The 13013-nt window shown below is 44.3% G+C and overlaps 1 long non-coding RNA gene across 1 annotated transcript; it reads left to right on the top strand.

Moving 5' to 3' along the window:
• The first annotated feature begins 329 nt into the window (after positions 1-329).
• On the top strand, positions 330-8212 carry LOC130572178 (uncharacterized). The gene is made up of 3 exons (XR_008965189.1): positions 330-437; positions 6430-6643; positions 8080-8212. It is a non-coding gene; the product is annotated as an uncharacterized LOC130572178 (long non-coding RNA).
• The last annotated feature ends 4801 nt before the right edge of the window (positions 8213-13013 follow it).

Below are 13013 nucleotides of genomic sequence, written 5' to 3'. Positions count from 1 at the left end.
GGCTGCGAGGTTCCCCGAATCCCCACCACGTGCTTTCTTTCACTTCCACTGCTAATTGGCACTTTTTAGCCATTTTTGCGTGTGGAGTGTGTTAATACAGGATAGGGTTATTATCAAATTAATTAGGARCTCCCTCCAATTATTCCTGCTGTGCCTGCCGGGCTGTCCCCGMTCCCCCCGACGGGCTGATTGGCTCCTCCAGCCCTCAGGCTTTGAACGCCTGAGCGGTTCCACGGGCTCATTACGGCGCTGCCGCYGCCCCAGCCCAGCCCGGCGCTGCCGCTGCCAGCTTGGCCCGTGGTGCCCGCCAGCACCGGGGAGCGCTGGAGCCCGACTGGGGCCGGGATGCTGCTCCCGGGGCTCAGGGGAGCTGCCCCGGCTCGTCCCAGCCATCTTGGGCTGGCTCCAGCCTGTGGGGGACACTTCTCCTCGCGCAGGTAAGCACGGGGGCTTCGGGGGGTCCCGCACCCTGGCAGGGACGGGCAGCATGGCTTTAGCTGGGATGCGAGAGGGAATGGCAGGGGACGGCTGCACTGGGAGCTTTATCCCAGCAGCAGCCTCGGCTCCAGAAGCTGCGGTACCTGTGTCGGAAACAGCTGAGGCTCCCAGGCACGGGACCGGGATTTATGCACTGAAACTTGCAACATACAAAACCACAAAAGCAGCTGAAGCCAACCAGCATGTGGACATTTGCTTAATTGAGAAATAAGCACATAGTTGTGGGTCAGTGACTATACAGCTGATTGGCTGAGGCTATTTTATTTTGGAATAATTTACAGTTGTTAAATGGATTTGGAAAAGCCTTAATAGTGGTTATTAAACTATTGACTTAGCCTGACGTGTTCAGTGTAGTAATCCGTGTTTGTGTTTGTCGCTGTGACGAGGCTGCCGRAGCCGGGGAAGGTGCTGGAGCTGCGGGGCTGGGCGGACAGGGCTCCTCCTGCGCCGGCAGCAGCAAAGCTCTTCGCATTTTATCTGGGTCAGGAGCGATGCTTTGCTTCCCCATAGTTACAAATTCATTATGTGCAACTCCATCATCAGCTATTGAACCTAATTTAATGTCAAAACCCCCTCCTGTACAAAGAGTGGCTYTTTTGCACCTGTGCAGAATCAGACTCGTTTTAAACTCGTCTGTGCAATGAATAACTTCAAGTGCCGCACTTGTCGAGTGCCCTTCTGGCCAGCAGTTCAAACTGTTCACATTCATATATACCACGGTGCAGGACTATAGAGCACATGTGTTGCAATGCATGGAAGAAATCCCTCCAAATGAACTAAATATCCCCCTACTCTTCATGTCTCCTGTCCACAGGTGACTCACAGAGAAATTCTTATTTTCTTTTTATTGTTTTCTTTTGTATGATGGTAAAAAGGCAGTGGACATACACTTAAAAGACAAATCCCCTTTTTTGCTTTATTTAACCCCTAAAAAGCGCATGGTACTAAGTGCTGGTTTTGCCTGAAGCATCGTTCTATGGGCTGGCTGCTGTGTGTTAGTGTGGAGGCTTTGCTAGGAGGAATGGAGCTCTTGGATATTTTACAAAAAGCTTTTCTTTTCTTTAAAATGTCAGTTGATGACCAAACTCCGTCAGCCAGGAAGAAAGAATRCTAAGCAGTCAGATTAAAAACAAAAAAACCCCAACAACAGAAAGTTTCCTCTCCAGACTTTGACTTCCCTGTCTCAGACAATATTATTGTTTCATTAGTTGCCCAGCTAGCCAGAACCCCTTGTGGGAGAGACAGGACCTACATTTCAAAAGGAAAACAAACAAATAAACAAGCCATCCTGTAAAACTTCTCATCTATCCCTGTTAGTTTAAAAAAAAAGAATTCAAGACTCTTTTAGAATATGATACAAGGGCTGGGGAGGTCAGAGRCTCTGGGGGCACCTTTGGAGGTCACCTCAGAGGGCTGCTGTCTGAAGCAAACAGCCGCAATATTTTTATTTATTCCCCATCCTTTTTTAAGATCTCAGCTTTGGGAACACACCTTCAGTGTGAGTAACTTGCTATACTAAAAGGGGATTTTGAGGTTGCAGAGGAGAAGAAGAGCCCCACCTATTCAGCAGCAATTTCAGAAATTGTGTGAGGCCTTGAGAGGAGTCCTGGTGTGAAGGGTGATCATCTCTCCAGTTTGGGCAAATCCTGACCCGAATGGGAAATTCCCTGGGAGGCTCATTACTGGCCAAGATTCCTGCACCAGCCCAGCTGCCTGGYACACCTGTTGATGTGCCAGCCGTCATGTCAGTGCTTTTCCAACYGTTTTCCAAGCCTAAGGTCAAAGGAAAAGGCTCTTTTTCTGGCACCGTTCCCAAGCATTTTTGTGTGCTTAGCAATGCAAACCCAAGTAACAGCAGTGAGAAAGCTCGGCACATCCCTRTCTGGCCATTGCACTCAAGCAGCTGCATCTGGACATGCCCTGGTGATGCAGTTCACCTGTAATATGCAGCCAGGTGAGAGCTGTTTTCTTTTTCTGGTGATGCAGTTCACTTGCAATGTGCAGTCAGGTGAGAGCTGTTTTGTTTTACTAATTATTATAAAAAATGATTATTATAAATTTTTATTTCCTATTTCTAGACATATTTTCTGGACATRTGGTCTTCCTTTTGTCTTTTTAACAATGATTATTAATATTTCTTCTTTAGAAAAATTATGTTCTCACTTCAGTTATTCTACAATTGTTTTCTGGTGTTGGAGCTGAGAGGTGTTCCTGTATTACATAATGTATACACATGCATGAGTATACTCTGTGGATATACATCCATTATTTCAAGTGAGAGTTGCTACTTTTCCCACATACTTTGCTATCCAATAGGAAAGAACAACAGGAGCATTTTCTATCATGAAATGAAAAGCACACAGAAATTTGGGGCTTCATGTATTTTGGAACTCTGCWGTGTCACTATATTTACCCCCAAGTACCCTGTGAAGTATCCTGTGTAAGGGCACTAACCTACATAGTTTACATAAGACCATAGGAATTCAATTCCAGAAATGAACCTTTGTATCTCTAGGAACAGCTGGAGAGGCTCAGGTCTACTCATCCTGCTCAGAATGGACATGAGGAATTTGGATTAGATGCAGATGGAGTGGGGATTTTGTTAATGACAGAAAGAGAGGCAAACATGTTGAGGCATAACTGCCTGAATACAAATGCAAAATATCTGTGTACATATTTCTGACTTCAAACTATGAACACCATAAATATGCTATCATGCAAGAGGCAAAGCATATGTAAACGTAACAATATCCCATTACCTCTCCAGCAAAGAAGAATTTTCATAACTCATTCATATCCCATTGAATCAGCACAAAGATTCACTGCTGGCTGTTAATTATCCTCTACAAAGGCCTTGTTATTGTGTTCAATTTTAGTAAAGGCGCCATTGTTATTGTAGTGTACATAGAGAGAATGGTACCTGAGGGAGCAGGGAGGAAATGCTTGTGTAGAATTTTAACTAGGAGAGTTCCGTCGCACAGAAGGGATTCATAGGGTGGGATTTTGATATGTGATTCAGGAAATTAAGCTTTTTCAAGACAAAAAACATTGCTGTGACTCTTTGAATATGTGAGTATTTGAAAGAYATCAGCCACTTAAAAGAATTTCTAAGACTGCTTTGACTCAAGAGTATACAGGAGGAACTGGTCTGTTTTTCTCTGAAGTCTATGACCCTCCAATCACATCAAGGAAGGTGTATGCAGGAGTTCTCAAGGCCCGTTCATCTCCCCTTCATCTCATCATCTGGGGTTTTTGAGGGGCACTTGGAGGCCACCAGCCAAGGCAGCAATCCACTTCTTCCACACCAGCATGGCAGAGGAACTGGGACCTTACACAGGAGCTTTTCTGGCAGGACTCAGTGCAGTGTCACCACAGGAGAGCACCAGCTGGAACGGTGCTTTGGGTTGGCTGCAGTGCTGRGCTCACCAGGATTCACTGGAATTCATGAAAAGAAAGGCTGGGCACCGTGGTGAGTTATCCCAGGGAGCCATGTATTTTCTGCACTGAACTGTTGTAAGCACTGCAGTCGTTTGGCATTTTAGAGGGTTCAGGACAGATCCACTGATGTTATTTTGGAGGGTGAGTTCTTTCCCATATGCCTTCCACTGTGCGAATGGCAGGCAGGAGGAGGCACAGCCTTGAGACACTTGGGTTGCTGAAGTCATTGTGGTTGGTATGGASCAGGTAGGTGGCTCTAGACTCCTTGCTCAGAGGCAGCACAGCAGCTGCAGTGCAGTCAGCATCATTCCCTGTTTCCATTTCTACTCCATGCCTCTTCTTGGTTGCACAGGGATAAGAACAGAGTTCACAGAGTGGCTGTTGGCTCCAAGTGTGCAAGTTGAAAGGACGGGAGGAAGCGTGTAACTTTGGGTGGAAATACTGAGAAAATCAGAAAATAAAAGAAACAAAGCTGAAGGAAGAAAATTAAAAYTTCTATAAATTCCAAGAATAGCTTGAGATGAAGCGAACGCAAAGATACCAGGTCAGGAAAGTGAAGCAAAGAACTGGGGTGGGATATAAGGAAGACATGACAGGATGATCACTGTTGGTCACTGAGACAGAGGCCACGGCACAGCCCTGTTGAGGTGCCTGTCCCTGCCATGCCACTTGGATGTGACTCCGGTAGTCCTGCCTGACTAGACTCCAGCAGAATGAGGCAATTTTTTTTGCAGTCCCTAGTGGTTAATCCAGTATTGGAGCTAAGAAATCAGCACCAAAAGGCACAGTTCACGTGGGAGATACTTGGATCCTTACAAGATCCTTGGATCATTGCAAAGACCTGCACAGACTACCCCCAGAATCCCAAATTTGGTCTGATTCTTTCAATGAAATGGATTGATTACCTTCTGCTCATCTGTCAGCATCGTGTTCAGCATTAAGTCTTGCCCAGCTTGGAGCACCTACTCTTCTTTGCTCCCTGTAATGTGAATATTAGTATTGGTTAATGCTCATAAACTTCCTACTGAGTTCATTAATGAAGTGTGGTATGTTGTTTCCTTCACTTCTTTCAAGTTCTCTGAGAACAAGGTGGGAAATGCCCACTGCCATATAACCAACAAGAGCTGCAGAGTATCTCTCCTATGATGAGATCTGATATTTAAACCTGATGTTTGCTGCTGAAATGGTGTCTGTGAACAAGCAGGATTCCAGTGCATTTCTATTATTCACAGCTTGGGAAGTGTTGCAAGACCATTTTGTGCAAATTTCTTCTTGTTACCAGAGTTATTTTTTTCCATTTTAGCATACCCCTGGGTTAGAGGGAAAGATCATAAATATTTTTGAGGGGGTTAATAGCGTTATTACAAACTSTGTAATATTCTAACAGCTGCTTGTAAAGTTCCTGTTTATTTATGAGTGAATTGTATCAAGTCTGTGTAATTTTTAATGYTTAATATTAAAACATCTTGAGAGGATTTTAAATATTTTTTCCTCTATTGCTTTTTTATGATGAGTCAGAAAATAGTTTTGATGCCCCTTCTGCCTCTGATTTTCTTGAACCCCAGCTGTTGTCCTGCATCTGGAACAGATGCACACGATACCTCCTGAGGTCTCACTGGCAGCACGAGGGGAAAATAGCCCACAGCAAAATTCCATGGTAGTCACACTGTGCTCCATGTGTAAAGCTGATGGATCAAAGGTATAAACTAGGAGTATGTGGGGTTTTCTTCCAGTTCCTGCAGGGGGGGTAAGACTTGCCTTAACTAGGTCTACCYTCTAGGAATGCAAAGTCAGTGTGGAAGAACACTAGGTCTTCTGATTTAGACTGTTTCTATCAGCCTTATAATAAAAGGATCACAAAATTATTGTGCAAAATGTTGCTAGAGGAATGATCAGCAGGCCAGCATCGAAGGGATGTATTTGTAGTCATGTCCCAGAAGGTCAAGTGTGACCATGTTCAGGTGCTCAGGTGGAGCAACAGAGCGGGCAGATTGTTTGTGCTCTGACCTGAGGAGTGGGGGCAGTTTGTTTTCTCTCCTCCTGTCCATTTTTCTCTTCATTCAGCCAAGCAGCCTGACCACCCTGTGCTGCAGCATTTCAGTGTTATTTTGCATCAGATGCACACCACCCAAAGCAAGGGCTTTTCTAGTGAACAAGCTACATCTTCTTATTGTGACTGTCCCAATCTCTTTCTAAGTGTTCTAATTCCAGTAAATGGCTGCCATTTCCTTATGGCTCAATTCATGCCATGGTTAAACACTACACAAAAAGAGGAAGGGCCCACTTGCTTGTGCAGCCTTTGGTTTGGGCCTAATACTGGCTTGTATGGGGTTGGTCTTTATCCACAAGGTAAAGAAACACCAAGGCAAGGGCTGACTGAAAGCTGTTGAGATGAGCTGAGCCCTCTGAATGTTTAAGAAAATGTGTATCAAAATCCAGAATACCCTATTACAGTGCTATTTGTGATTTTGCTTTTCACACTTTGTGTTGCAGCAGCAGAGGGAATCTGCTCAAGGCTGTTGTTTCCTGGTGAATGTTGTGCCGTAATGGTATCCTGGGCAGCACTACTGGGAAGGAGCAAATGAGCTCAGCTGGGGCCACCAGCTTTGAGGGGCTCGGGGCCCCACAGCGAAGCCTGGATCRGCTCAAAACACCTATCAAGGACACACCTGAAGAGAGAGAGGTCTAAGAAGTGATGGCACATGAGGTAGGTGACTGCAACTTCGGGTTGTTTTGTGCTACATAACAGCTCATTTGGGACTTCAGCATGGAAGCAAATGTGTGTCAGCTGCACAGATGATGGATGGAGTGAGTATTCTCACAAGATACTTGAGAAAAACACAGAGATAAGATCAGCCACGGGGAAAGTAGATTAGAGATTGGATAAAAGTGAAAAAGAARCAAAAGAAGGGAGTTATTCCTCCTTTTTTAGAATCAGAATTATTTGGGTKGAAAAAGTTCTTTAAGATCATCAGCTCCAGCCTTTAACCCACCACTAAACCATGTCCCTAAGCCTCACATCTACATTGTTCTTAAATCCCTCCAGGCACGGCACCTCCACCACTTCTCTGGGCAGCCTATTTCTATGCTTGGTAATCCTTTCAGTTAAGAGATTTTTCCTAATATCCAATCTAAACCTCCCTTGGTTTAGAGGCTGTTTCCTCTTGTTCTATTGCTTGTTACTTGGGAGAAGAGGCTGAATCCCACCTGGCTACAGCTTTCTTTCAGGTAGTGCAGAGCAATGAGGCCCCCTTGAGCCTTCCTTTTTCCAAGGCCAAGCACACCCATTTCCCTCAGCTGCTCCTATAAGGACCTATTTTCTAGACCCTTCAGCATCTTCATTGCCTATTTCTGGACATGTTCCAGCACCTATTTGTCTTTCTCATGGTGAGGGGCCCAAGGCTGAACACAGAATTTTGAGATGTGGCCCCTCTAGTGCCAAGTAGAGGGAGACAATCACTGCCCTGATCCTACTGGGCACAGTTTTTGGGACTAAAACAACTACTCAGTGTAAGCACTGAATCAGAAACATTTTCTTCTTGTTTGTGTGAAGGAGTCTAGAACATTTTTTAAGGCAAGAACTGCTCCTAGAACGTGAGTTTCTTCCTGGGTTGGAAAAAGGAAGCATATTCAGCAAGAAGGGGGTTAAAAAGTAGCAGGAGGGACTTTATCCTTCTCCTACTCATCCTTTACCTTTTCCTGGGAACTCAATTTCCTGATTAAAGGATATGTTATGTAAACCATGCAAATTGGTTTTGTTTTTAAATATCATTACTTCACTTCAAATGCAAACACATGTGTTGCCCTGGGCTCTTTCTGGGCTTCTCTGTGAGTGTGTGTGCTTAAGGCATGTGTTGCTGCTGCCTTGCCCCACAGCTCCACAGGGCTGGCATTGCAGGAACAGCCATGGAGCAACAGGGCAGAACAGCCACAGGCCGAGGGAGCACTGGGTGCCTGGGGCTGAAGCCCTGGTGGAACAGGAGCTGGCAATTTTCTTATGGGACAGAGACCAAACGGTGTGTCTGACCATTTTTGTAATGGCTTGGTAAGATGGCAGCAGGAGCRGAGATTGTAGCCAGTACCTCTGGACAAGAGAATGGTACGTCTTTGTTTTGGTTCTTATATCTTCCTCCTATTAACCAGAGTCCTGCTGAATACCGATTCCGGGATGCAGACAGACTGCTGGAACGAGGTGTGCCTGCACACAGGCAGCAGAAAGGGAATGCTTCGGCACTCCAGGGAGCCTGAGCGTATCTCATCTGCACACTGGGTGAGTGAATGGCCACCAGGTCAGCCTGTGGTGACATTTTGATGTAATTACATCTCATATACRGGAAGGGGTATCATTGCATTTTTCAGTTTTGCTTTTTCCAACAGTTTTAGATATCTCATGTGGGGGAAGCAGAATCTTTCAAAGAATACATTCTATATTTGGTAGTGAGTGATTTGAGGCATGAATGTGTCTGAAGGAGAAAGKCTTTTCAAGCAGCATGCAGCTGGCTCAAAGGTTCCTCCACAAATTCTGCTGGGGTCTGYCTCTGAGTCGTGCTGCCCTCTCACCAGCCTGAGCCTTGAGGAATCAATTTGGGAACCGCTTGAGACTCAGCACGATATTCTTCAATGGTCTCTTTCTACTCTGAAAGAAAAATGCAGGGAAATGTCAGAGAGAATTAACAACTTAGATGGGAGGGTGGCAAAGGCTTGAAAACCTTACAGAGATGATTGAGAGATGAGCACTGTCCCACAAGGAGACAGCTACTAATACTTCACAGGTGGTAGGCTCAGAAAAATTAGTTTTGTAGTTTTATAAATACAGCATAACCTTAAARAAGAGGTGAAAAACCAGATCTAACTTGCCTTCAGCGAGTATCTTGGCAGTAGAACTAATTCACAAAATGCTGGGAACAACCTCCGTTAACATCCAGGCTGAAAATGTCAAGTTGGCTCTAATGCCATGGGGCTGTAAAGAGACTCTTCTTACACACAAGCATGGGCAAAATGGTCCAAAGCAGAGAGCACGGGCCAGGCAGCAGCAGTATCTGTGGGGGCTTTGCAGGATTTCTGACTCAGGCTTTGAGGCACCCAAGAGGATACTGAGATGCTGCTGCATTCAGAACCTCACTCACCATTAATGCCTTGAGTTGTTCTCCTGCATAGCTACAGATGCTTGGTACAGGCAGAACCTGAGCTGGTTGTGCTTGCGAGTTGTGTCTGCAGCTGCTTCCAGGAATGCTAACTAATGCTGTGTGGCAGCACTCTGCAAATTGTGAAGGTATGCAGAAAATTTACAARAGGAAGTGTCTTGGGTTGATGTTGTGCCAATCCTGTATTCCTGTATTCCATCAACTTGTATGCCTAAAAGGTGCTTGTGCCTTTAAATCTGACCCRGAAGAAGGGGCAGGGGCAGTGCGGGCAGTTTAAAAGCCGGGGCTGCTGTGCAGCTTTGCTTTGGGAGCTCAGCATCAGTGCTGCTGCAGGAGTCCTTGCTCACTGCGTGCAGGGCAGTTACATTGTTGCCGTTTAGCTAACTTGGGTTTGTTAGCTTGAGCAAACAGTTTTCYGACGACTGYCACCCTCTCTGCGGCTGCTGTCATTTTTCTTCTGGAGCAATTCGGCGGCCGGTAGGGACAAGCGGCACTGCTCCATCTCGTCCCGGACTCCGGAAGAAGCCAAGCCAGTGACAGAAAGCACACCAAGTCCTCTGTTTCATCCACACTGGAGAGAGGACTGCCATCAGGTTTTTCCACTGTTGTCCAAGCGCCATGTGGACTTTTTATTCTTTYGTTTCTTTTTCCCAGGCACAGGAGCCGCACCATCTTCTCCGCACTATGTGGCYGAGCGGCTSTGGGGGGAGGGGGCAGTGGGGCGTTCCTGGACTTTTAAATATCTAACAGWTACTTTTTATCTGTGTCCTGTGGGCACTGTGTTTTGCTAACAAACTACTTTTTTTCTCTTCACTTTTGCACAAACATCTATTTCATATTGATRGGAAAAAATTACCTGAAAAAATTATCTGAATTTTTCACTTCMGAGGAAACATTTACTCTGTAACAATTTYTTTTTCTCTGAAAACTTTGTCTCAAACCAAGACAGGAAGGAAAAATATTTTCCAAAGAACAGAATGGAGCAGTAGTCAAGCAATTAGATTCTTAGTCAAAAGAGAGGACAAGGATCCATTCTTCTTTGAGATAGAAAGATGGTGAAATGGAGGATGGACTGGAATTTAAAAAAACGGGAATTTATTTCTAGGTTCTGCCATGAGACTTCATGTGTAATCTCTGGGAAGGCTCWTGATGTACTTGCACATCTCACTCATGTCTGTGGAATGGGGATAATCTCTTCCATGATCAAAAAAGATGTTTTGAGGAGAACATCCTCAATGGTTTGAGTCCTCAAGCAGGGAGGTGGAGCAGTATCAGAGGGAGTTCTCTGATTTCCTTCTATTATGGGCACCACTGAGTTAGATAAGAAACAAGCCAGGATTTCAAACAGTTTTGGAGTCAAACAGTGTTGGTATCCAACAAAGAGCAAATGTTTTTTATTGGGAGATAAGGATATTTTGCTTCTCACAGTATAAACACAAAAATATTTGCCTTTGTAGATTAGCAGCAATGAAAATACTTTGCATAGTCAGTAGTGGGGAGTTCTCAGACTTGGTTAATGCATCCTAGATAGTCTGGTATGGGCTGGAATGGGGAGTTGAAACAAAGATATTGGGCAAGGTGAAGCTTTTTTACTTAGGATACAGCCAGTTCTGTTCTCTGTGAAGTCTCTGCTTATAAACCCCCATACTGATGGCCACAAAGCAAATGTTGACAAATGGCAGACAAACCAATGAGGAAATGGGAGAAAAGACCATCAGCTCACTGTTGTGTTGGTTGCCACTCRTTTTTGATGAGAGTGGCTGCCTCTCTGCCCCATGGGAAACCCTTAACGTACTTCAATTCCTATTGATTTCTATTTGACAAAAGTGGTTTTTAACTCACAGTTTACAAAAGCTAAAATTTGGGGTCCTTTATTCTGACTTTGACCAATAAGTTTCTTCTCCCCATGGGAAGCCTGGGGGAAGACTGTACAAAGTTTCACAGATAATTTATAGATCCCTAAAATTGTTGTGRCTTTTTGGTTTTGTTTTGTTTTTCCCTGTGGCCTTTAGAAACCTGCTTCCCAGCCTGCCTCCTCCATTGCCTGAAAATCACGGGAATAAGGAAATGTTTGCTGACTTCCTAATGTGAATTACAACAAAACTGTGAGGATCTGGGTCCCAGAATCTCAGAAGTCAAGTGTGTTTAGAGTTTCTGCTGAGTTCTACTGCTCTGGGGCCTTGACTTTTTAGGGTACAGTAAGTAAGAAAAAAGCAGCTTTCTTCCTCTGGACTAGAAATTACTTACAGATTTAATTGACTCATTTTATTATAGATGTTTGTGTTGAATTGTCTTACTACAGAAATTGTATAATTCATCCAGGAAATAAAATGACTCCAATGACTAACCTGAGTGTCACATAAAAAAATCAGTGAGTACTGCCAACTATCTAAGGTTTTATAATATTGTTCCCCTAACCTGTTAAAATTTGAGTCAACTTGTTAAATATCTACTTATTTAACAAACATGCTCATTTAACTTCCTCCCTATATCTTTAAGTAATGAATGACAAAGCACAAAAAAGATGGCTACTCACCTAGTTTACTTTAGATTACGAAAAACAGAGACTGGCCGGTATAATGTACTAAATAGAATGAGTATTTATATTCCCACAAAGTTGCAAAATGTAGTTAGTTTAGATGACTGTAATAGTTTAGAAAAGTTAGAGTTTAGAAGCCTAGGAGATTCTTATTGCTTTGCTAGGTCATCATTATTCTCTTAGTAACAAAAGATAAAAAGAAAAAAATTAATTAAAAACATCTCAGGATGAGATCACAAACATGTAGCAGCAAGATTAATAATTTTACACACATTCCTTTGTCACCCTGTGACAAGAATGGGCCCCTCTGTTTTTCTGGAGTGAAACTTTTTGGGAAGAAGAGGGGAATAGTAGCATTTGGATCGCTCCTTCATGTGGGATATGAAAGACAGTGAATCAGAGCACTGCCAGATATGGCCACAGGCCATAGGTGGGTGCAGGCAGCCTGGGTGCATTGATTGCTTCAGCACCTACAAACAAGATTGCTGAGCTTGAGAGACAAGTTTCCTTGTCACACAGTATGAAGAATAAAAAATTCCTGGATTGTATTTTTAGAGACATAAGCATGCTTAGCAAGGCAGGGTCTGAGGCACACAGTGCAGAAGAGAGGGATAGATGAAAGCTGAGTTAACTGTGACTAGAACATTAAGTCAGGCAGTCATCCAAAGGACATTGTGAATGTTGGAGTGCCAGAGTTTGTCCCTGGATGTGTTACTGACAGGTAACTAACACACAACCCTGGGGTGAGTAAACAAACCCTGTCAAATACTCCCAGGCTATGAAGAGGGAGAGATGGGACTGAGGCAAGCACTGTAGTAAGTGGTTTCTTGAAGATTGTGCTCATTGATACATGGTGCAGCACTRGGCCAGGATCTCTCTCCCTTTCAGTTTCCCTTTAGCATCCAGAGAGATGCCAAAGAGGTGTGACATTGGCAGGAGTGTGTCTGGCAGACCAGCAGAGCCAGGGGCCCTGCATTACACAGGCAAGAGTGACCAGTGCCAAGAACCCCAACTTAACTTCTTTCTTTAGCTGTATCTTCTACATGGACACCACACCTGCATTACTGAAAAACCAGAACATTCAGAGGCCCAAGATGCATGTCTCTCACCAAATTTTTAAGAATGGTTAGACCCATAGACATTAGAGATGTAACAGATCAGAAAGTGGGATGAAAGGCTTTCAAACAGAACTGCTTCCTGCTATCTTAAGACCAAACTCCAGGCTGCCAGGGCATGAGGTTTATCCCCGGTCTGCAGTGAACCAGAACCTGAAGAATGCTGTTTTCTCTTTGTCTAGCGTTTTGCAAATGCAGATTCTTCTGAGGATATCCCATGGGGTCTTTAAGAATAAAATCTGGTCCTTCCTTTCMTCTTGGGCTTCAGCTCATCAGGTT

Source organism: Malurus melanocephalus, unplaced genomic scaffold (assembly GCF_030028575.1).
Source record: "Malurus melanocephalus ecotype Western Australia unplaced genomic scaffold, MMel_1.1 scaffold_30, whole genome shotgun sequence".
Classification (NCBI taxonomy): Eukaryota; Metazoa; Chordata; class Aves; order Passeriformes; family Maluridae; genus Malurus; species Malurus melanocephalus.
The sequence above is the reverse complement of the archived record's forward strand: the minus strand, read 5'-3'. Positions and strand labels throughout refer to the sequence as shown.